The sequence below is a fragment of the Myxocyprinus asiaticus genome, chromosome 29, assembly GCF_019703515.2.
Source record: "Myxocyprinus asiaticus isolate MX2 ecotype Aquarium Trade chromosome 29, UBuf_Myxa_2, whole genome shotgun sequence".
Classification (NCBI taxonomy): domain Eukaryota; kingdom Metazoa; phylum Chordata; class Actinopteri; order Cypriniformes; family Catostomidae; genus Myxocyprinus; species Myxocyprinus asiaticus.
The window spans coordinates 9,390,134-9,413,143 of NC_059372.1; the positions used below are offsets into that span (position 1 = coordinate 9,390,134).

The 23,010-nt window shown below is 35.8% G+C and overlaps 1 protein-coding gene across 1 annotated transcript in view; it reads right to left on the minus strand.

Moving 5' to 3' along the window:
* Positions 1-22,666, minus strand: part of LOC127419991 (potassium voltage-gated channel subfamily G member 1-like) — a 37,152-nt gene extending 14,486 nt beyond the window's left edge. The window contains exon 1 of the mRNA XM_051661877.1: positions 22,530-22,666. The gene's annotated coding sequence lies outside the window, so the exon portion shown is untranslated. The remainder of the gene's footprint in view (positions 1-22,529) is intronic.
* Between the last annotated feature and the right edge of the window lie 344 nt (positions 22,667-23,010).

Here is a 23,010-nt window from a genome sequence, read left to right on the forward strand (position 1 = left end):
TATATGGATGTTTCTTCAACTTTGGGCACTTGCAGCACTATGGATTTCTAGAAAGAAATCTTCTTAAAACATTTTTCACACTCTGACTAGTTTAATTAATTTGTCTACTAACAATGCCCATGCATCACAGGATTTATGTCCTTTTTGTCTTTTTTTTTTTTTGTTTTTTGTTTTTTTGGTTGAAAGTCTTGAAAATTCCAACCACATTGTCATTTCCAGCACATCACAAATTCTGTATTGTGTTTAATAGAAATCTGTGGTGGAAATGACGCTGATGGAAATGACCTTTTTAATTGTATTTGAGATAAAATGGCCAGCTCCTTTGTCTTGCTATGGTTAATTTCATAGCTAACATTTTATGTATCCTAAAAGCACTCAACTAAATAATATTTTTCACATTTGTTGCATAATTTAGTAAAATTACAGCTTGATTGTAAATGACACCCAATACAAATATTCTGCTCACAAGAGAAATTTACCTTGACTTTTCTTTGTTTTCTTCAGACATCACTTGTTTCAGATTTCATCTCAAGCATGCTCTTCACCGACACTTGGTTGAGTCGACTTAAAAAGTACACTAACTTTTGAACAAACTTCCCCTTTCTTTCCCCTAACTTTATTAGGGGAAAATAGTTTAGCGTCATGATTTAAAGAGTTGTTATTTTTATTTTTAAATTGGTAACACTTTATTTTACAGTACTGTTTCACATTTACATACTATATAATTACAACAACTATAGTAATTACTAGGTACTAACCCTAAACCTAACCCTAACCTCAACCCATATTAAGTACATGTAGTTACCTTATATTACTCAGTACTTTCTTGGGTAAGTACACTGTAAGTATACTGAAAGATTATAATATTGAAAGAAAAACAGACTGGACTAATCTATATAGAGTGCAAATATACTTATGCAAAATACTGAGCAAGAAAGCAGTTGATTGATAATTAGAGGTCCATGTAGTAATAATAATGTGAATATATTTATAGTGAGTATAATAAGAAGTGGATGAATGAAAGAAAAATGAACATAAATGAAATGACATAAATGGATATATACATAAAATGAGCAGACTGCAGAGTGAATATGTATGTGCTTAACAGAAGTAGAAAGTATCTAAGGAAGCATTCTTTTGTGCACCGTGGTGGACAAGAGAGTGATATCATACAGTATAAGTCATCAAAATAATGATGATGTTGAAAACTATTAGTACAGTCTTTTGCAGAAAGTAGAAAAATGGCAGTGGCTGAAATAGCAACAGCTTTAAAAAAAACAAAAAAAACAATGTGAGCCACCTCCATAACACAATCAAACCAACAAGTGTCCATTATTTCAGAACAATGTGCACGTCAAAGACACCCAAACAAATCAGCCCCAAGCAAACCAAATTCTTCAATAAAAAGTAAAGAACAGGATTACTTGACAGACCTAAAAACTGCAAAAAAATAAATAATACAAATGTCAACAGTATTTCTGTATTTTTTTCTGTAAAATATCTAAACGTCCTGGATAAGCAAAATGACATAAATTATTAAGTCTTTTTTTTTTTTTTTTAAAGCTGTTGCTATTTCAGCCACAGCCATTCTTCTACTTTCAAACGCACTCTCAAAAGATGCAGTTCTTCACAAGAACAAAGATTTTTTTAGCATAGTGCATGAACCTATCTATATTATTCTCTCCTGTTTTGATCTCAAAAACTTGATTTTTGCTCCTTGTTCAATTTAGTTAATTAAAATGAGCTTATGTAACACAAAATTAAAAATGTAATTACACGAAAACGTTTTCCGCAATTTTATTAAGTTCATTGAATGAGTGTAGGAGCATCTGGAACATTCAGATCAGATCAGAATATCTTGGCATGCAACAGCCTGTGACAGTCTGCAAACAGTGTGAAAAATGAATAACTTGTGTGATTCCAACATCTTTTTTCAAAACTCCTCTCAAACAGACACCTACACAACAGGAGAGTCCCATTGTATTAGTGATTGGAGTATTTTGAACCCAGACACCTCACTTTCGACTGCACAATAAAATCCACTGTCCAAATTACGAAACAAGATACATTTGAGGACCCATGCGCTGGTTGAACATCTCACCACCAATGGAGAGAAACATTCGACTCCCAGATGCTTCAGAGCCTCCATGGCCAGTGTCCAAACTAATTAAATCAATTACCATGATTAAGCTGTAATGAGTTCACAAGTCACAAATTAGTGTCTTCAGCCCCGCGTGTTCATGCACCAGTCAGGGGCCGTGATAGGGGCCTTCATGTTGCTAAAATCAGGAAGCATGTGCGTCACGACATGCTTATTAGGCACCTGCACTGTCTGTCATCTTGCGATAATGATTACGTTTGGCCTTTTGTTTCCGACCTGTCAAATTAAGCACACACCAACCACTGGGCTGCCGAGGAGCGTCCGCTGCCTTTATCTTCAACTCATGCTGGCCTCCATCTTGAGGAGGGCTGAGTATGAAAGGATATTAGAATAAGTGGAGGAGAGAAAAGTGAAAGGCAGGGGTCAACATATTCACCACAACAGCAGGAAGAAGAGGTTGAGAAGAAGAATGGTCATCTTTGGAAAATGGCAACTGGTGTAGGTTAGGGATAGGTATAGTTCACCCAAAAACATTTTTTTTTGCCATCATTTACTCACCCTCTTGTCACTCCAAACCCAAATGACTGCTTTCTTTCTGCAGTTTTCATACAACAAAAGCACACTATGTGACCAGGGACTTTCAAGCTCCAAAAATAACAAAAAAACACTATAAAAGTAATCCGTACAACCCATGCATTATATACAAAGACTTCTGAAACCATTAGATAGCATTGTGCAAGGAATAGACTGAATTTAAGTCGTTAATCCAGCCTGATCTCATGAAAAGTATGTTGCGACATTTTTGCAAAATTATATGCTTTCGTTTCTTACATGTATCATGGCAGTTTCAAGGTGAAATGTCTACTGTATGGCGCTAAAAGCACGTTAAGTTTTCTTTCAAACACTTTCAGCTCACATGTCATTTTGCGTGCATTTCAGGACTCGTACCCTGTCGGTTGAACTTATGTGCAATTTGATTGCACCCAAACAAGCTTGTAAATGTAGTTTGTTGTGTAATGCAAACGTGAAAATGTATGGCCTTACAAGTAATGCTCTACAGTAAAAGATATCATAAGATAGCATTGTGTGAGGAACAGCGCGAAAAGTAAGTGTATATGAACTGATAATCTGCCGTTTACCTCTAATGTTCATTTCACCACGAAACTGACATGATACGCACAATGAGTCAAGTGAAAATAATTTTATCATTAAAATGTTGCTCTCCAATCTCAGTCGCACATACACATTCAAACTTGACGCATTACGTTCATTAAAGAGACATTGACATAAAACCTAGCACAACACGTCTTAACAAGGCAAGTTGTGGGTGAGATGTTCTGTGAATAACAAATGTTTGATCATGAAAATGTATTGTATAGCCTTGGAAGACATGAAACATAGCATATGAGCCGTATCAGAGTGTATTTAGCCAGAGATGGAGCACTAGTATTAAAACGAATGGGAGAAATTAGAACACCCAATAAGTTGGATGTAGAAAAGGAAGTCCTGCCTTACAGGTAAAAGAGCTAATCACCATTTAGATACAGACATCGCCTGTCAGTCAACTCGAGAATGTGCATGTGCATTAGCTGGACCAGCCTGAAAAGTAGCGTTTGTTAGCATGATCTGAGCTAAAGAAGCATAATTTATGATAGCGTTGTTGTCAGATTTTACTGCTGATTTGAAATATGTTCTTTGATCGTAATCTTGACCAGCCGTTTTGGAGATTTTGGTTATTCCTTATTCAAGTAGATAAGAGCTGTACTTTTATGGTGATTGTTTACATAGAAAATAGCTGCCTGTGAGCATTCCAAAAATGTCCGCCGAGTGGACTGACTTGCCTTGAAAGGCACTTTGGCTGAATGGACTACTTTTATTTTCTTTTTCGAAGCTTTACAGCCACTGGTCACATACGTAGGTGTTGTTTTTTTTTTTTTTTTGAGAAAGAGCCAACCTAGTCTCATAGAATGAATTTTACTAAAACTACTTTTTTTACTTTTATGTGCTGAATTCTACATTTCGTCACAGTTTACTGGTGTAATTTAACACTAGAGGCACTTCAACAACTGTGCGTTTTATTCACGTTCACACAGCTCATGACTACAGCGGTGTATTATAACTTTATAAACACGTATTTTTCGCTCTATTACTCACACACTGCTTTGTTATGATGTCGAAACATTTACTATAATGCATCATTTGAAAAACAATCCATTTTAACACTTGTATTACAGACCCACCTATATTTACACACTTATTCCAAGAACATTAGCTTCCGCGGTAGCTCACCTTATAGAGTGTTGGACTTTGGACTCAGATGCCCACAGTTTGAGACCACTCATCGGAGACCAACCAAGCACGCAAGCTGACACGTGAGACCAGAGTGTTATAGAAGTGATGCGAGATGACGTGGTTGCATCAGAAAATTTGCTTTTCATTTCGCATTTTGTTTTTGGACACTATCGGTTAGGTTTATGCACTGGTTAAGGGTAAGGATATCTGTTTTGTGTCTGCCACTCATTTGATTTTAGATCAGTATTGGTTAGGTTTGTGTTACATTTTAGGTTAGGGAGGTGTGTTTTACTCATCAAAACCAACATGTAATATTTACCTGAAAAGCCTTGTCCGATTACGACACCATTTCACTTGCTTTTGGTGCCCCCCGCTGGACTTTTCACTAGGAAACTGCAGTAAAATGTGTAATAAGGCACGTCATTTCGTTTGGCAAAAACGTTGCAACGGTCACGTAATGTTCATGAGACCAGGCTGAATACAGTGGCATGAACATCCTTCAAAATTTGAACAAAAATCATACGGGTTTTTCGAAAGACACCAGCTAGGGTAGGTAAATGATGATAGAATTTTAATTTTTGTGTTAACAATTCCTTGATCTAATATTGATCTACAGATCTGCTATGGATAGATAATATGAAATCATTTTAGAAAAATAGATTAGCACTGCTGTTTTGGTAACACAGTGTCAAGCATAGATTTCTCTTTCCTTCTCTCTCTGACGCAGTGAGATCACGGCTTTTTTTCAGGGCTTTTTCTCCAGATTGCCTCTGAGTCACAGGACTGTGATTCTGGTGGTAACATGCTGAGCATACTTTCCAAACCTAACAGTGCTACCTTAGTCGTTTGTAGAAAACAGAACAGCGAAGGTTCGGAGGTTACAAGCAATTGATGTGCAAAACACATTACAAAAAGTGCTGTTTGAATAATACAAGCCAGATTTTTTGTTGTGAATGATGAGCAACTCTAGTGGAATGAGAGGAATTGCATAAAGCTCTGGTAATGTGATATTTGGTATGTGAAGCACAGGAACATTACAGGCATCATTATTTACATTGCTGGATTTTGTGACTGTTGAAAGGCAGGAATAATCAAACTGTGACAACGAGGTGAAATTCAACGAGAAAATTACTTGATAAGAAAATTACTTGTATGTTTAATACACTCGGTGAAATCACGCAAAATTGAACGATGACAGCCTCGGCACTACTTCTGGTATGATTTAAAAACCAGAGGGGTTTTTGATATCAGGCCAAATTTGACAAGTTTAATATTTTGATCAGTGACATGAGTGATTAATCATTCGTATTTAATCTACAAGTGTGTTGGCATAACTTATTTGTTGGAAATTACTCTTTAGATTCTAATGCCTCAATGTTTACCATCAATACAAACTTGTGTTGCCTTTGTTTGTCTGTGTGTCTGTGCTTAATGCTACAAAAACCAGAGTATCAGTATTATTATTTGATCTAACATGTCAAAATGATGTATAACATGTTAAATAACTTCTGGCTGATCTGTATGAGGCTTATCAAATTATCTATGACTGATACTTATTAGCATGTCAAACATAATAGAAAGCAAATCTTTTCTCTGGGGTACAACATCCTCTCTGTTTAAACACTCACACCACAACACTGTCCACATAACCAAACAGCTGCTAAAACATTCTGATGGCCATTTTGCCAATCTGGTCTCATAGAATCATGTTACTATACCTACATTATTGCAAAATAATTTTTATGTGGCTTGATGTACGTGTTGCAGCAGTTTCCTGGTAAAATGAACACTAGAGGTGCTACAACAACAATGACTTTTATTCTCTCTCAGACAAATCATGAGTGAAGGGGCAGATTATCAGTTCATAAACACTTTTCGCCCTGTTCCTCACACAATGCTATTTTATGACATCAAAACACTTTTACTTTAGTTCCTAGTTTGTAAGGCAATACATTTTAACATTTGCATTACATAACCAACTTCATTTACAAGCCTATTCAAATGCGATCAAATTGCATGCTAGCTCAGCTGATAGAACGTTGCACTTGAGATGCAAAGTATGAGTCCCGAAGAGCGCGCGAGTCAACACGTGAGATGAAAGTGTCATAAAAGCACCACAAAATGACGCGCTTGCTTCAACAATTGCGTTTTTCATGTCACATATGCTTTTTGTGACACTATCGGTTAGGTTTAAGGTTTAGGGTTGGGAGGTCAGTTTTGTTGATTTAAAACCCACTAGAGCATTAACCGTAAAAACACCATCATCTTTAATTAAATTTTAACTCTAGCGATACATGTAAGGAACCATGTAACTTTACAATCATTTTACAAAAATGGTGCCACCAATACTAAATATTCGTAAGATCAGGCTGCATTTTTCACATGATTTCCACTATATCCATCACATCCAAAAGGACCAACCTGGTCTCATGACTGTGGCAACATTACACGTTTAGCTGCAGTTTCCTAATGAAATGTCCAGTGGGGGGCGCCAAAAGCAAGTGAAATGGTGTCATAATCAGGCAAGGTTTTTCAGGTGAATTTTAGTCGGGGGTTTTAATGAGTAAAATGTACCTCCCTAACCTAAAGCTTTAACCTAAACCTAACCAATAGTGTTTTAAAAAAGCAAATGTGAGGTGAACAAAACAGACATCTTTACCCTTTACCGTAAAGGTATCGTTTTTCGAAATGATGCATTATAGTAAAAGTGTTTCGATATCACAACATAGCAGTGTGTGAGTAACAGAGCAAAAAAATAAGTGTTTATATAGTCACAATCAGCAATTGTATTCGTGATTTTTGTGAAAGTACATAAAACGCACAGTTTTTGTAGCACCTCTAGTGTTCATTTCACTAGGAAACTGCAGCAAAACGTAGAATTCAGCAAGGAAAAGTCAGTTTTGCAAAAATGTTTTTATAGTAACGTTCATTCTATGAGACCAGGTTGGAAAGGACCCTTTTCAGAGCCTGTGATGACGCATTTCCACCTTAATTTAGCAACATAAATCTAGCAAACTTTTTTTATATTTTCATTTTTTTAATTTTTTTTATTTAATGTAAATGTATAACATGATTCTGTTTTATATTACCCTGGCATTAATAAAACAAAAAACAAAACAAAAAACTCACCACCGCTGCAATGGGCTTTCAAATACATCTGTCTCTCTTCTGTCGTAAAGCATCTCTCTTTGCTTTGGAAGTTTACCCCACTATGGTTTACTTCTGCATTCTAAGCCTAAAAATGTGAAAAGCGATCATTGTTTTTGGGGTTTCTGTAGCTTAATTGGTAGAGCATGGCACTAGAAATGCCAGGATCAAGGTTTCAATTCCCAGGGAACACATAAACATATACAATGTATAGCTTGAATGCACTGTAAATCACTTTGGATAAAAGTGTCAAAAGCCTAACAATTTAAATGTATTCATCCTCAGTGTTTGCTTTACATGATTAAACTGAAAAAAAAAAAAAAACATTTGTTTGTTTCGATAAAACCATCCTCCACTGTTGCCTGGTGAGATCACTTGGCAAATTGCACCCCACCCCTTCCTACGCATCTCATGCTCTCTTTTGGTGCCTCCGGTCTGCTTCCTGGAGCTCTATGTCTATAGGACTTCTACTCCCTTGTCATTAGCTCACACCATTCCACTTATCCTTTAATTTATCCACTTTTGGCCACTGAGGATCATGGCAATTTTTCCTCAAAAAAATGCCAATGGTAGCTATTTTGACAAACACACTTTCTGCTACCTTCAACTTCATGTTGAGTTTTGCCATCGCAGATGCCCCACAATATTTGGGATGAAAATGTAAGTAATATGTACACAAGTAATCATTTAGCAGATGGTTTTTATCCAAAGTGATTTACAGTTCACTTCCCTGTTGAAAAAACCTCTTAAACCAGCTGGTTTGCTGGTCTTAGCTGGTGTACACTGGTCTGCCAGCCTGACCAAATATTAAAAAAAAACCTTTTAAGACCAGGCTGGAGGACCAGCAAACCGGCTTAGGTCCCACTAGCTCATGGATTACTCCTTGGGGAATTCGAACCTACAACTTTCCAGTTATCAATGAAAAAATTTAAAGTCAACGTGAAACGGCATTTGCAACCAGTTTTAATTCCATAATGTGACGGATTTCCGAGTGATGTCTGCTGAGAAAGTCGTTTCAGAGGAAGAGCACATTATTTACTTTGTAATAATGTGCACTGATGGATTGTACACATAAGACAACATAGTCTCATGACAACTTGTAATATTTCGTACGAGATGGCAAAATCGTATGATTTGGCCCATACGAAAAGGTACAACATTTATTCCCAGAGACCAACCAATCAACAAACAGAATTTCAAATCAAGACAATATAGGCCTCAAATTTTAACTAGCCTCCTATCCAACACTTTATTTTATGAAAGGAAACGTCTGTGACTCATTTCATATTTCTGCAATACAAATGACTGATGTATGTCAATAACCTAATATGCTTCCCTCGTCTAGTTCTAAACCCTGATGTTTTCTTCCGTGATACACAACGATTTTCCTATTAAGTCATGGTTAGGTTTAGGATTTAGATAAGTGGTTAGACTTTATGGTTAGGTTTTGTTTGGGTTAGGGGTTAAACTTAGGAAAAATTGCAATAACGTTGTTCGTTGGTTCATTTATTTTTCTCTATGGGAATAAAAATCGTATTTTATTTTTGTACGAGCCAACTCATACAATTTCTTACTATTTCATACTATTATTACGCCTTGTCACGAGACCGGGTTGCAAAGAGACCACAAAGAAGTACTAACAAAGTAAACAGGGTCAATTCTGATTTAATACCTCCTAGACAACACACTTTTAAAAGTGTTATGGATATGGATTTTGCAACATAAAAAGTATAGAAGTATTATTCTCAATGATTATACCTCATTGTTTTTATTCATTGAGTGACTCAGACTAAGTCACAGCAAAAAACAAAACAAAAAAAAAAAATAATCTGTTGAGTTATTCTTACATGCCATCTGGAAAACCCATCACTCTCAGCGTGAATGATCATCCTTTACCAAAGAGACAGTATGAAGTGAAAAAAAAACAAAACACACATTTTGTCTCCACAACCCAGAACACCACTGAATAATACTCGGCTCTCCTCATTTGTAACTTTGACACTTGGAGCTTGCAGCTACGAATATATTCTGCAACAGATCTGCAGGGACGCAATATAAATAATTTTTTTAGTACACAAGCTGTGTATACACAGCACATGTTCAACATCAGGCTATTCAGGTCCAACTGTGCCTGCAGCTATGCTCAAATCATAAGACATCTGCTTACATCAACTCCAACGGGAATTGGAGAGAGATATTTTTTTTTTTTAGATATTAGTGGGTGGATTTAATAAATTGCTGAATATATTGAAACAAGAAAACATCTTCAGGGTTATAATTGCATTCCCTTGCTCTCATGAAACAGTCTCTGAACTACGCCATGATTCGGCAAAGCACTCTGTCTTCTCACCTTACTTAACCTTTGCCACGACAATGCTTCTATTCCTGGCTGATTTTCAGAGAATCGCCGGCAGAGAAAGGCTGATGCACAGCGCATTCTGATGTTCCCCAACCTCTGCGCATTCCCCTGTTCAAGAGTTTGTGTTTTCATTTAAATTCCAGCAGTGGGGTCATTCTGATTTCCATTTGTTCACTAATGGGTCCATTTATTAATGCATTGTTGAAGGCATACATTTCAAACATGGTCACATAAACTCCTTTTCATAGATTAACATCACAAACCACAATCTGGTGACAAACCACATTTGGGTTATATTTCATCCTAACATCAAAAGAAAGTAAATAAGAAATTATAAAATACATTTCATTTAAATATTACTAAATAGAAATATATTAATATTATAAATATTATTTAATTTAACTATTAAATCAAATGAAACATTTTTCTAGAATAATAATTACTGTAATGCAAATAATATATGTACAGTATATATATATATATATATATATATATATATATATATATATATATATATACATACATATACACACACACAGACACACACACACAAGCACACATTAAAGTAAACATTTAAATAGTTAAATTATTAAATAAATGTAATTTTATTTAAATATTTTAATAATTAATATTAATTATAATGCTAAATATAAATACAGATTAATATACATTTTTATGAAATATTAAATAAAATGAAACATTTTTCTAGAATAATTAAAGTTATTTGCATTTATTGCATTGTGACCTTATGAATAAAGCATATTTTCTCTTCAAATTCTCAAAATCTATTTCTCATTACTATTATGCAAATAATATATATACTGTATATACAGTGCATTCAGAAAGTATTCAGACCCCTTAATTTTTTTTCACATTATGTTATGTTGCAGCCTTATGCTAAAAAAAAAAAAAACATCACATCAATCTACACTCCATACCCCATAATGACAAAGCAAAAACCAGATTTTTGATAACTTTGCAAATGTATTAAAAATAAAAAACTGAAATATCACATTGATATAAGTATTCAGACCCTTTGCTATGACACTTGAAATGTAGCTCAAGTGCATCCTTTGAGATGTTTCTACACTTAGATTGGAGTCCATATGTGGCAAATTCAATTGATTGGACATGATTTGGAAAGGCACACACCTGTCTATATAAGGTCTCACAGCTGAAAATGCATATCAGAGCAAACACTAACCCATTAGGTCAAAGGAACTGCTTGCAGAGCTCAGAGACAGGATTGTGTCGAGGCACAGATCTGGGGAAGGCTACAAAAGAAATTTGGCTCATTGAAGGTTCCCAAGAGCACAGTGGCCTCCATAATTCTTAAATGGAAAAAGTTTGGAACAACCAGGACTCTTCTTAGAGCTGGCCGCCCGATCAAACTGAGCAATCGGGGGAGAAGGGCCTTGGTAAGAGAGGTGACCAAGAACCCAACTGTCACTCTGGTTGAGCTCCAGAGATCATGTGTGGAGATGGGAGAAACTTGCAGAAGGACAACCATCACTGCAACACTCCATCGATCTGGGCTTTATGGCAGAGTGGCCAGACGGAAGCCTCTCCTCAGTGCAAGACACACGAAAGCCCGCTTGAAATTTGCAACCTGGGCACTTCATTATATTAGGAAAATAAAATAATTATGGTCAATTTCTTTATGTGAAGTGACTCTAAATCTCTTTTGTTACATAATAAACCAATCTTAAAATCCTTGCATAGCCTACCTAGAATATGATTAACAATGTAATCTGCCAGACAATGACACAACTTCAGTAAAATGGACTGAGGATAGCATGGAAGTTCAAACAAGAAGACAAATGAATATACATAAGTTTGATATGTCTCTATTCCTGTCTCTGTCTTGTCTATATTATTATTGTTCTCTGTACTGCTGGAATGCACTTGTAAAAATTCAATATAAATTACATAATCATTACATAAGAATTTGTCCAGTGATTGTGTGCATTACCACACATTTTTAAGCTGTTATGATCCATTTCCAGTGTGACATCAACAGGCCAGCCTCAGTGAGCAATCTCTATTACATCTAAACACTTCTTGGAATGCTAACCGCAGCAGCCTGTAACGGAAGACGCGGGTGTCAGCCTGAATAGTGTGTCACTGCAGCGGATCGAGTGTTTGAGTGGACATCTCCATTAGCTGCACCACAGCAGGCCTTCAAAGCCCATTTGACACCACACACACAGAGCAGCATAACTGCAACATCAGGCTTAATTTTTTCACTTTTGCTTCTGAATTTGTTTCTTTGTTCTTATTAATGACTGCTTACTTTTCTTGAATAATTACTTGATAAATTGAAGAAAAAAAAAAAAATGCTTTCATATGTAAACAAAATGGATATTATAACTGAAATCATTACTGAAAAATACCCAAATTAATCTAAATCGAATTGAGATCTTGTGAATTTGAAATCTGGAAATCTGTATCGATACCCAGCCCTAGTTCTAGTTGTATAAGAAGAAGAAGAAGAAAAATTTGTTTGAAAAAGGAAGAAAAGCAAAGACAGCAACATCAAGTGTTATTGTATGGTGTCAGAGAGAGACGTACTTCAGCTGATGAGATGGACTGAAATGACCTGGACTCTATCAAACTTCAAAAAGGCTGCAAAAGGTGCTGGCGCCTTTTTATCTGCTGGATAAGAGAGGTAGGATGAAGAATTTGTGGCCTCCCTGTGTCAGTGGAGACTTTATAAACCCTTCAGTGATCCCTTCACATACTGTCTATGATTAACTCATATCCTGCAGAGTGGGCATCAAAACATATTTACTCGACCATCATTCAGAGGTTGTCGATGGGGAATAAAACAACTCTGTGCGGATAAGAATGACAGAAACTCATGCTCAGTTATCTCTCAAATGTAGTTCACACCCTAAAGGGAAAGTTCATAACAAAAATTAAAAAATTCTGTCATTATTTACTCACTCTCATGTCATATTCAAACTCGATGACTTCCTTTTTCACTTAACACCAAGGGAGATATTGTGGATGTTATATTGTAATAGTAAAAATGTTTGAGTTTTCCATACACTGAAAGTAAAAGGTGATTTTTACTGCATATATATATATATAATATTGAGCTAGAGATTGTCAGAGAATAAAGACTTATATTTCAGTCAATTCATCACACAAAGCTAATGAACGATTTGCTTAAATTAATTATTTAGACCTATTCGAACGATTAATAATAAAAATAAAAATAACTATTTCATTATACTAACTTTTCATTTAAATCAATTTGCTAATTAATCATTCAGATCAATATTTTAACCAGTCAGACCTACTCATTTGAAAAAAATATATATTATTGGATACTACTGAAATTATTTTTTTTTTCCTTTTATTCAAACTGATTTGCCAGTTGAATCCTTTAAACCAATTTGTAAACCGGTTTTATCCTTTTATTTATTTATTTATTTATAATATATATATATATATTTAGATATTATTGGATTTTTTAAAATCATTTTTCATTTAAATTGATTTGTTAATTAATTATTCAGACCAATTTGAGGAACAGTTTGACCGATTAATTTATATACACACACACACACACACACACACACACACACACATACACACACACACACACACACACTACTGGTCAAACGTTTTGAAACACTTGACTGAAATGTTTCTCATGATCTTAAAAATCTTTTGATCTGAAGGTGTATGCTTAAATGTTTGAAATTAGTTTTGTAGACAAAAATATAATTGTGCCACCATATTAATTTATTTCATTATAAATCTAAAATTTAATAAATAAAAAAAAAAAAAGTTTTTGAAATTGATGACTTGGACCAAATAATAAAGAAAAGCAGCCAATAAGTGCCCAACATAGATGGGAACTCCTTCAATACTGTTTAAAAAGCATCCCAGGGTGATACCTCAAGAAGTTGGTTGAGAAAATGTCAAGAGTACATGTCTGCAAATTCTAGGCAAAGGGTGACTACTTTGAAGATGCTCAAATATAACACAGTTTTGATTTGTTTTGGATTTTGTTTAGTTACAACATAATTCCCATAGTTCCATTTATGTTATTCCAAAGTTCTGATGACTTTATTATTCTAAAATGTGAAGACAAATTATAATAAAGAATGAGTAAGTGTTTCAAAACTTTTGACTGGTAGTATATATATATATACTGTATATGATTGGATATTACCTGGAATAAAAAAAACGTTAAAAAATAAAACTTTTTTTTTTTTCAATTCAATTTGCTAATGAATCATTCAGACAAGGTTTTGAACGAGTTTGACTGATTTTTAAAAAACACTCTTTTTTTATGAATTTATTGGATATTACTGGAATTTTTTTTCAATAATTCTAAAATAATTTAGACTGATTCATTGAAAAGAACTGACTTAAAAGATTGATTCGCTCAAAAAATTGACATTACTACGACTTTGCTTCAGAAGACTTGGAATATAGCACAATCATATGGACTGGTGATTTAGTGGCATTTTTTTCTCCTTTTGTAGCTTCATAGACGTGGTCACTATGATCTGACGTACTGAAAAGAGTTGCAGAAAATTCCCCAAAATTTCTCCTTTTGTGTTCCACAGAAAAAATAAAAGCATAGGGGTTTGTAACGACACGATGGCATGTAAATAATTACAGAATTTAATTTTTTTGGGTGAACTGGGACATACTATTCCACAGTTTTGACCCTCTCAAAACTAAAACCATGTAAAATACAAGTTTTACTGTCCAAACAACTATCACCAAGAACACCAAAAAGGCAAAGTGACTAGTGCTTCAGAATATAAAGCGCTTTTACCTCACTTCACAGATAATGTGGTTGCTTAGTCTCGCTTGTGTTTGTCAGCAAATCTGCCTACTCACCATTGTTCTATAATTAAATGTGCTTTCTTTTAAATTAGTACCCAGGTCAGAAGGTCAGTACCCTTGCTTCATGGTACAGTATGTGAAGATCCCTAATCATAATGTAAACTGGGGAAGTACCATTTATAATTGCTATATCCTAGACTAGTGTGCACAATTACACTGCACATAAAGGTACGAAAAGCCTGTGCTCATTAAAATCAGACTTTTTACAATACGTCTGAAGCTGATTAAGTCTTTTGTCATCCTAAATCACTAAGACTCACTGGGAATTATCCTTTGAACCTCAAATTTCAAAGAAAGGCCAAAAATATGGCACTACTATATAAACTAGCTTTAAACAAAATTCACAGACTTTTTGATCAATTAACTTCTATTATCCTTACAGTCATTTGTTGTATTATTGAATATTATTGGATTTTTACTAATATGTTTTATTCAAATTGATTTGCTAATGAGTCCCTCAGACCTATTTGTGAACGGGTTCGACTGATTCATTTTTTTATTTTTTATTTTTAAATTTTTTTATAATATTATTTAAAAAAAATTCTAACCCTAACCTAACCATAACCCATTTGCTAATGAATCATTCAGACCAATTTGTGAACCGGTTCGACCAATTAATAAAAAAATATATTAATATTATTAGATTTATATATTTTTTTTCTTCAAATCGATTTGCTATTGAATCATTCAGACCAAATTTCCAACGATTCATAAAAAAAAAAAAAAAAAAAAAAAATAATAATAATAATAATAATAATATATATATATATATATATATATATATATATATATATATATATATATATATATATATATATTATTGGGTTTTTAAAAATATTTTAATTCAAATCTATTTGCTAAACATTCAGACCAATTTGTGATCCGGTTCAACCGAATCTTTTTAAAACAAATAATATTATTGGATATTATTGGATTCTATTGAAACATTCCAACCAATTTGTGAACCGGTTATACTGATGAACCAAAACATTATGACCACTCACATGTGACGTGAATAACGTTGATCACCTCCTAACAAGGCCACGTGTAAAGGTCTGGGTAGATTAGATGGTAAGTGAACAATCAGTTCTTGTAGTCAACGTGTTGAATGCAGGAGAAATGGGCAGGAGTAAAGACCTGATCGACTTTGACAAGGGCCAAATTGTTATGGCCAAATGACTGAGTCAGAGCATCTCTGAAACGGCAAGGCTTGTGGGGTGCTCCCAGTCAGCAGTGGTGACTACCTACTGACAGTGGTCTGAGGAGGGACAAACCACAAAGTGGCGACAGGGTGTTGGATGCCCAAGGCTCATCGATGTGCGAGGGCAACGGACGCTATCTCGTCTAGTCTAAACCGACACAAGGTCTACTGTGGCACAAGTCACAGAAAATTTTAATGATGGTTATGGGAAGAATGTATCACAAAACACAATGTATCGCACCCTGCAACGTATGGGGCTGCGTAGCTGCAAACCGGTCAGAGTGCCCATGATGAATCCTGTCCACCGTACAATGGGCACGCGAGCATTAAACAGGACCTTGGAGCAGTGAAAAAGGTCGTCTGGTCTGAGGAGTCCTGTTTTCTTTTACATCACATGGATGCCCATGTACGTGAGCGTCGTTTACCTGGGGAAGTGATGGCACCAGGATGCACTGTGGGAAGATGATAAGCCGGTGGAGGGAGTTGCTCTGGGCAATGTTCTGCTGGGAAACCCTGGGTCCGGCCATTCATTTGTACGTCAGTCTGACACGTGCCACCCTACCTAAACATCGTTGCAGACCAGGTACACCCCTTCATGTCAATGGAATTCCCTGATGGAAGTGGCCTCTTTCAGCATGATAATGCACCCTGCCACACAGCACACATTGTTTAGGAATGGTTTGAGGAACATGATGAAGAGTTCAAGGTGTTGCCCTGGCCTCCAAATTCTCCAGATCTCAATTCGATTGAGCATCTGTGGGATGTGCTGGACCAACAAGTCCGATCCACGCTGGCTCCACCTCGCAACTTACAGGACTTGAAGGATCTGCTGCTAATGTCTTGGTACCAGATACTACAGGACACCTTCAGGGGTCTTGTAGAGTCCATGCCTCAGCGGGTCGGCACTGTTTTGGCAGCACGCAGTGGACCAACAGCATATTAGGCAGGTGGTCATAATGTTCTGTCTCATCAGTGTATACTAGGCATGTGCCGTGGGCTTTGAGACTGGACAAACATCAAAGATTTTAATACACATTATTAAACGCTGTGCCCAAAACACATTATACGGGTGAGTGTAATGTTATAGACGTAAATTGTTGCCTTAGAACCCACAAGTCTATGGAAACAATTATGTCACAGTGGCGAACTTTATGACCAAATTGTTTTAAATTCAGGACAGCAATATTACTCATATCACAGAAAATAAAGATTATTATATATTGAGCCGAGCATGTTTATGTCCATTAAATCATACAATGAACCATAGTCCCAGAAGAGCTTGTTTTGACATACAACAAAAAGAAAAGAAAAAAAACAGTTACTTGTTTCAACATCACAGGTCTCACACGACACTCTTCCCACAGTTCAGAACCAATTTAATGGACAGCAGCAATTAAATTATCTGACCACCAAAAACAACAATCTTAACTTGAATGCACAAGGAAAATGCAAAGTAAATACGGCAGTCTACATTCCTTAATATAAATTTTTTTTAAACAGACACTGCGCCCTAACATTAGAACCATAAAACATACGTAACACAAGAAGGACATGATTGCCAGATCACCTCTTCATAGCCTTAGATAACCAGAAACAATTGCCTAGTATCATGAACACAGATTTGTAATAACTTACCTTTACTCAAACACAAAATCCATGAGAATGAACTTCTCCGTCACTTTGTTGTAAAAGTCGCTTGCTTATTCAAGTTTCGACAGCCTCTTTTCCTCGATTTTAAATTGAACTTAACTTTGCCAAATTGGGGCCTGGGTAGCTTAGTGAGTATTGACGCTGACTACCACCCCTGGAGTCGCGAGTTCGAATCGTGCGTGGTAAGTTGTGCGTGGATCGCGGAGAGTAGCATGAGCCTCCACATGCTGGGAGTCTCCGCGGTGTCATGCACAACGAGCCACGTGATAAGATGCGCGGATTGACGGTCTCAGAAGCAGAGGCAACTGAGACTTGTCCTCCACCACCCGGATTGAGGTGAGTAACCGCGCCACCATGAGGACCTACTAAGTAGTGGGAATTTGGCATTCCAAATTGGGAGAAAAGGGGATTAAAAAAAAAAAGAATAATAATAAAAATAAAATAAACCTTGCCAAATCCACGTAGGTCACTGCAGAAATCCATTTTAACGCTTAATAATGCATTAGTTACATGAACTTGAACATGTTGACAAAACTAAAACCTAGCCTATCAGATAGCATGACTGAAGGAAGGAGCTTCTGATTGGCTTACTCATTTTGGTAAGCATGCTTGCCTTGGCCATTTGCAGAGTAGCGGGCATGATTCAATTTGGATGAACATACAGTGTTGAATGAAAGGGTGGTAAACAATGCTTTGAATCTGAGAAAGCATAACAAAGTGCTTATACCTAAAGGTGGTGCCAAAGTGAATAAATGAATACAGTAACTGTCTGTGCTGCACAACCGAGATGAAAGATGACGAATTTGAATGAAAACAGTAGTTTATATAACAATTATATTTAAATATTTCATAGTGTCATTTTTCTTTTCACCCTTCTGTTAGGTAATATTATTGGGTTTTTAAAAATACTTTTAATTCAAATTGATTTGCTAATGAAACATTCAGACCAAGTTCTGAACTGGTTTGATTGATTAATTTATATATATATACATAATGGCCATGAACCTGTTGTTCCTTGTAGTTTACAAACCCATAAATCAATGTGAACTCTTACAGGTTTATGCAAAACATGCTTTGGTTTTGGCAATCTTATCTCTTCACAATAAGCTTCAAGTGAGAGTCCATTTCTCATCGTGCAAATAACACCACAGAGAAAGTTTCCACCGACTTTATAAACTGCATACAATGAATAATTGCCTCGGTTTAATGGATAGACTCATTTTTATGTCAGTCATTTTTCAGATATAAAATTCATAATATGCAAATGTGACTCATTCTTAACCTCAAGCTACCCATCAGGGTTACCACTACACTACAATGATAATTCATGAGCACATTCCCACCTATGGAAAATGATGACCATTTGTACCCACTCACGGCTATAGATGTTCCAGCTAAAACTCCATTCAACAACCAAGAAACTCCACAATATACATTCAGATAAGTGTACTTCATAATACTTATGACTAAGTGTCATATCACCAACTCTAGCAAACTACCCACAGTGAGCTTTCTATCTAACAAAAAAAGCTATTGGACCACTAATTAAACAAAAGTGGGGTCCAAATTTCTGAGACCACAAGTGAAAATGCTTCTATTTTGCATTTCTTTTATAGGACAAAAATGTTCAGCTTAACAATTTCAATAAAAATGTACATGAATTTTAGAATATCGTAGTATTTGGTATCCCTGTTGAAACTTGTTGAAACTTTTCGTCTAACATTTTGTTTATTTCCAGGTTTAAAGGAAAAATTCCAGGTTTTCAAAGTCATCTCAGATTTTTGGACCATACTGTACATCTGTTTGCATCATGCCATTTGTATGTAGACAATAAAAATGACCAATAAAGTCATAAATATAAGATCCTATGTTGATTGAATGTACATACCAAAATAAACCGACTTGGATTGCAAGGTTGCACCAGTCAAAAACAAGACACCAATTGATTAATAGTCAGTGATCAAGACTATTACTTCCTATTACAGAACAAACAATTGTTCAAAAGAACTTAGATGTCCTATACCTGCCTGCTACAAAATATTTTGCCCCAAAATAATAGAAATTACTAAAAGGTCTTGTCTGGACGCATGAGCAATGGTGTAAATTAGATGTTTATGGGATTACTTGAAAAATCCACAGAGCTTGAATATAATAGGATAAAACTGTAAAGGCTGGTTGTTATTACATTATCCAGATTTGGTTGATTTATCTGGGAAACACATCCTGACTGCTGTCACTTAGTAATGGGATCTAATTTGGCTTTTATTGGGGAATTGACTTTGTCACACCGTACGCTCATCACACATTGGACAAGCGTGAATCTTTAAATGTCCAATAAAATGGATTTGACATTGGAATGTTGAATGCAGTTCAGTGAAAAAAACAAGTGTTAGAAGAATGGACATGAGCATAGTAATTAGATGAGAATAAATTCACCACTAACTGTTGCAAACACTATGGCATTAGCTACGTACATATTTTATATTAAATAAGGGGGGGGGGTTCACAATATTTTACTCATATGAATGTAAAAGGTGAGTTAATGTCAAGCGCTCTATATCACAGATAGTACCATGGTACTATTTATCTAATAAACTTTTTTTGATCTCAGTGATTTCAACCATGGAATGATTGTTGGAAGCCTTTGCAGTGGGCACAGGCTTACCAAAACTAGACAGTTAAAGACTGGAAAAACATATCCTGGTCTGATGAATCTTGATTTCTGCTGAGGTGCACAGATGGTAGGTCCACTACAGCCTCAGTTTTCTGTTCTTGGCTGACAGAAGTGGAACCCACTGTGGTTTTCTGCTGCTGTAGCCCATCTGCCTCAACGTTCAATGTGTTCTACATTCTACTTGCTACAATTGTACAGAGCGGTTATCTGAGTTATCGTAGCCTTCCTGTCAGCTCGAACCAGTCTGGCCATTCTCCATTGACCTCTCTCGTCAACAAAGCATTTACAGCCACAGAACTGCCACTCACTGGATATTTTTTGTTTTTGGCACCATTCTGAGTAAACACTGCTGTGCATGAAAATCCCAGGAGATCAGCAATTACAGAAATACTCTAACCAGCCCATCTGGCACCAACAATCATGCCCCGGTCAAAATCACTGAGATCACATTTTTCCACATTCTGATGATTGACGTGAACATTAACTGAAGCTCCTGACCTGTATATGCATGATTTTATGCATTGCACTGCTGCCACACAATTGGCTGATTAGATAATCGCTTGAATAAGATGTACAGGGGGCCTGGGTAGCTCAGCAAGTAAAGACGCTGACTACCACACCTGGAGTCACAAGTTCGAATCCAGGGCGTGCTAAGTGACTCCAGTCAGGCTTCCTAAGGCAACCAGTTGGCCCGGTTGCTAGGGTGGGTAGAGTCATGTTGGGTTAATCTCCTTGTGGTCGCTATAATGTGGTTCTCGCTCTCAGTGGGGCATATGGTGTGTTGTGCGTGGATGCCGCAGAGAATAGCGTGAGACTCCACATGCACTAGGTCTCCGCGGTAACGCGCTCAACAAGCCATGTTATAAGACGTGCAGATTGACTGTCTCTGACGTGGAGGCAACTGAGATTCGTCCTCCGCCACCCGGATTGAGGCAAGTTACTACACCACCACGAAGACTTAGAGCGCATTGGGAGTTGGCATGCCAAAATTGGGGAGAAAAGGGGAGAAAATCCAAAAAATAATAAAATAAAATAAATGAATAACATGTACAGGTGTACCTAATAAAGTGCTCAGTGAGTGTATATATATATATATATATATATATATATATATATATAGTGGAGTGCAAATCTGGGATTCACAATCAAAGTTTTAGGATTTTGAAAACTTTAAAAATAAGAAATGCTATGGAGAATAAATATTAAAGATTCTGCAAACACATATCTCACGAAACCTGTCAAGAAAATGTCCTGGTCATATTTAAGCCCAAATCACTGAAATAATATTTTACATAAAAAACTGAAGCCTACATTTAGGACCATTTAGATTATTATAAATTTTATTTTATTTATTTATTTATTTTTTTTTTGCATTGTGACATTATTTTCAGGATTTTACCCCCCAATTCTCATTAACATAACGTGTCTGAACGTCTTACTATTTCCGTATATTAACGTTGCGGTAATGAGAATGTCAAAATTGACACCTTTTTCGCATTGTGGTAATCAGAATCAGGTGGTAAAATGTATGTAACTGTCATTTAAATAGTCACAATGTAAAAAATCTTATTGGGACTAAAAAAGCCTTTATTTTCTGTATGCAAATTATTATATATTATTCGTTTCTTGTGACTTTGGAGTAAAATAGCAACAGAACATTTTCTTGACAGATGGTCTTTGGAAAATTCTCAAATCATGCTAAATACAGTAACATGATCATCATATTTTGCAAAAATATAATTGCTATTAAAAAATTTTATGGAACTGTATAAAATCAGAAAAAGGAAATGCAAAATTAGAAGCATTTTTATACTATTTAATTATATAGTATATAAGAAAGTATTCTGAAAAGAAATGTGCTGCAAAAAATAAATAAATATGCAGCGAGGTAGATGAGTTTTAAGCAGGATTATTAATTTTTCCTCTCAAAGTTCTCCAAGCTCAGTCCACAGGCACTGCAATCTGAGTAGCGAAGCAGCCCTGATCAGATTTGGGCAGCCTGTACCAACGCAATACTTCACTGACTCACAGGACATGCATTAAATACACATTCACAGCACATCATTCCTTCTCTAGAAAATCTACTTGTATCTCTTTTTCATTATCTTTTTTTTAACAAAAACCTGTATTCAATACACTATTTGTTCTTCATTTAATGTTAATTCACCATTTCACAAAAAACAAATCTCAAAAAAAAAAAATTAAAAAAAAAACATTAGTTGGAGATACTTACCATAGTTGTGCCTCAGTACATCTGCAGTTGAGAGTGTTCATGGTGTTTAGAAATCAAAGGCAAAGATTCTTTCTCTTTTGCACAGCATTCCAACTCTACATGATCCGTGGGCTTCTAGAGCGCTAGCGGTACATTTGATGAACATGAGCAACAGGCTACAGTTCCCTCCCTTTTTACACACACATCAACAGCTCTGACATCAGAGGTGGGATGTGCCATTTTTCTAAGAGCTTTTTGAGAGATATCCATAGCAACCAACAACCGGAGGAAGGATTCCTTCTTTCCAACAGGAATGGGCTAAGTGTCTTTGAACTGACGGGTACATATGTATCCCCTTCAGTGCTCTGTGTTTGAAAGCCTCCATTGTGTCTTTATCATTCAAATTGCTCCTTTGCTCTGACATCGGATCTGGTTTCTCAACATCTGGTACATAATTATGTTCATTGCTAGCTGTGTACATAATATAGATTAGATAGTAGAT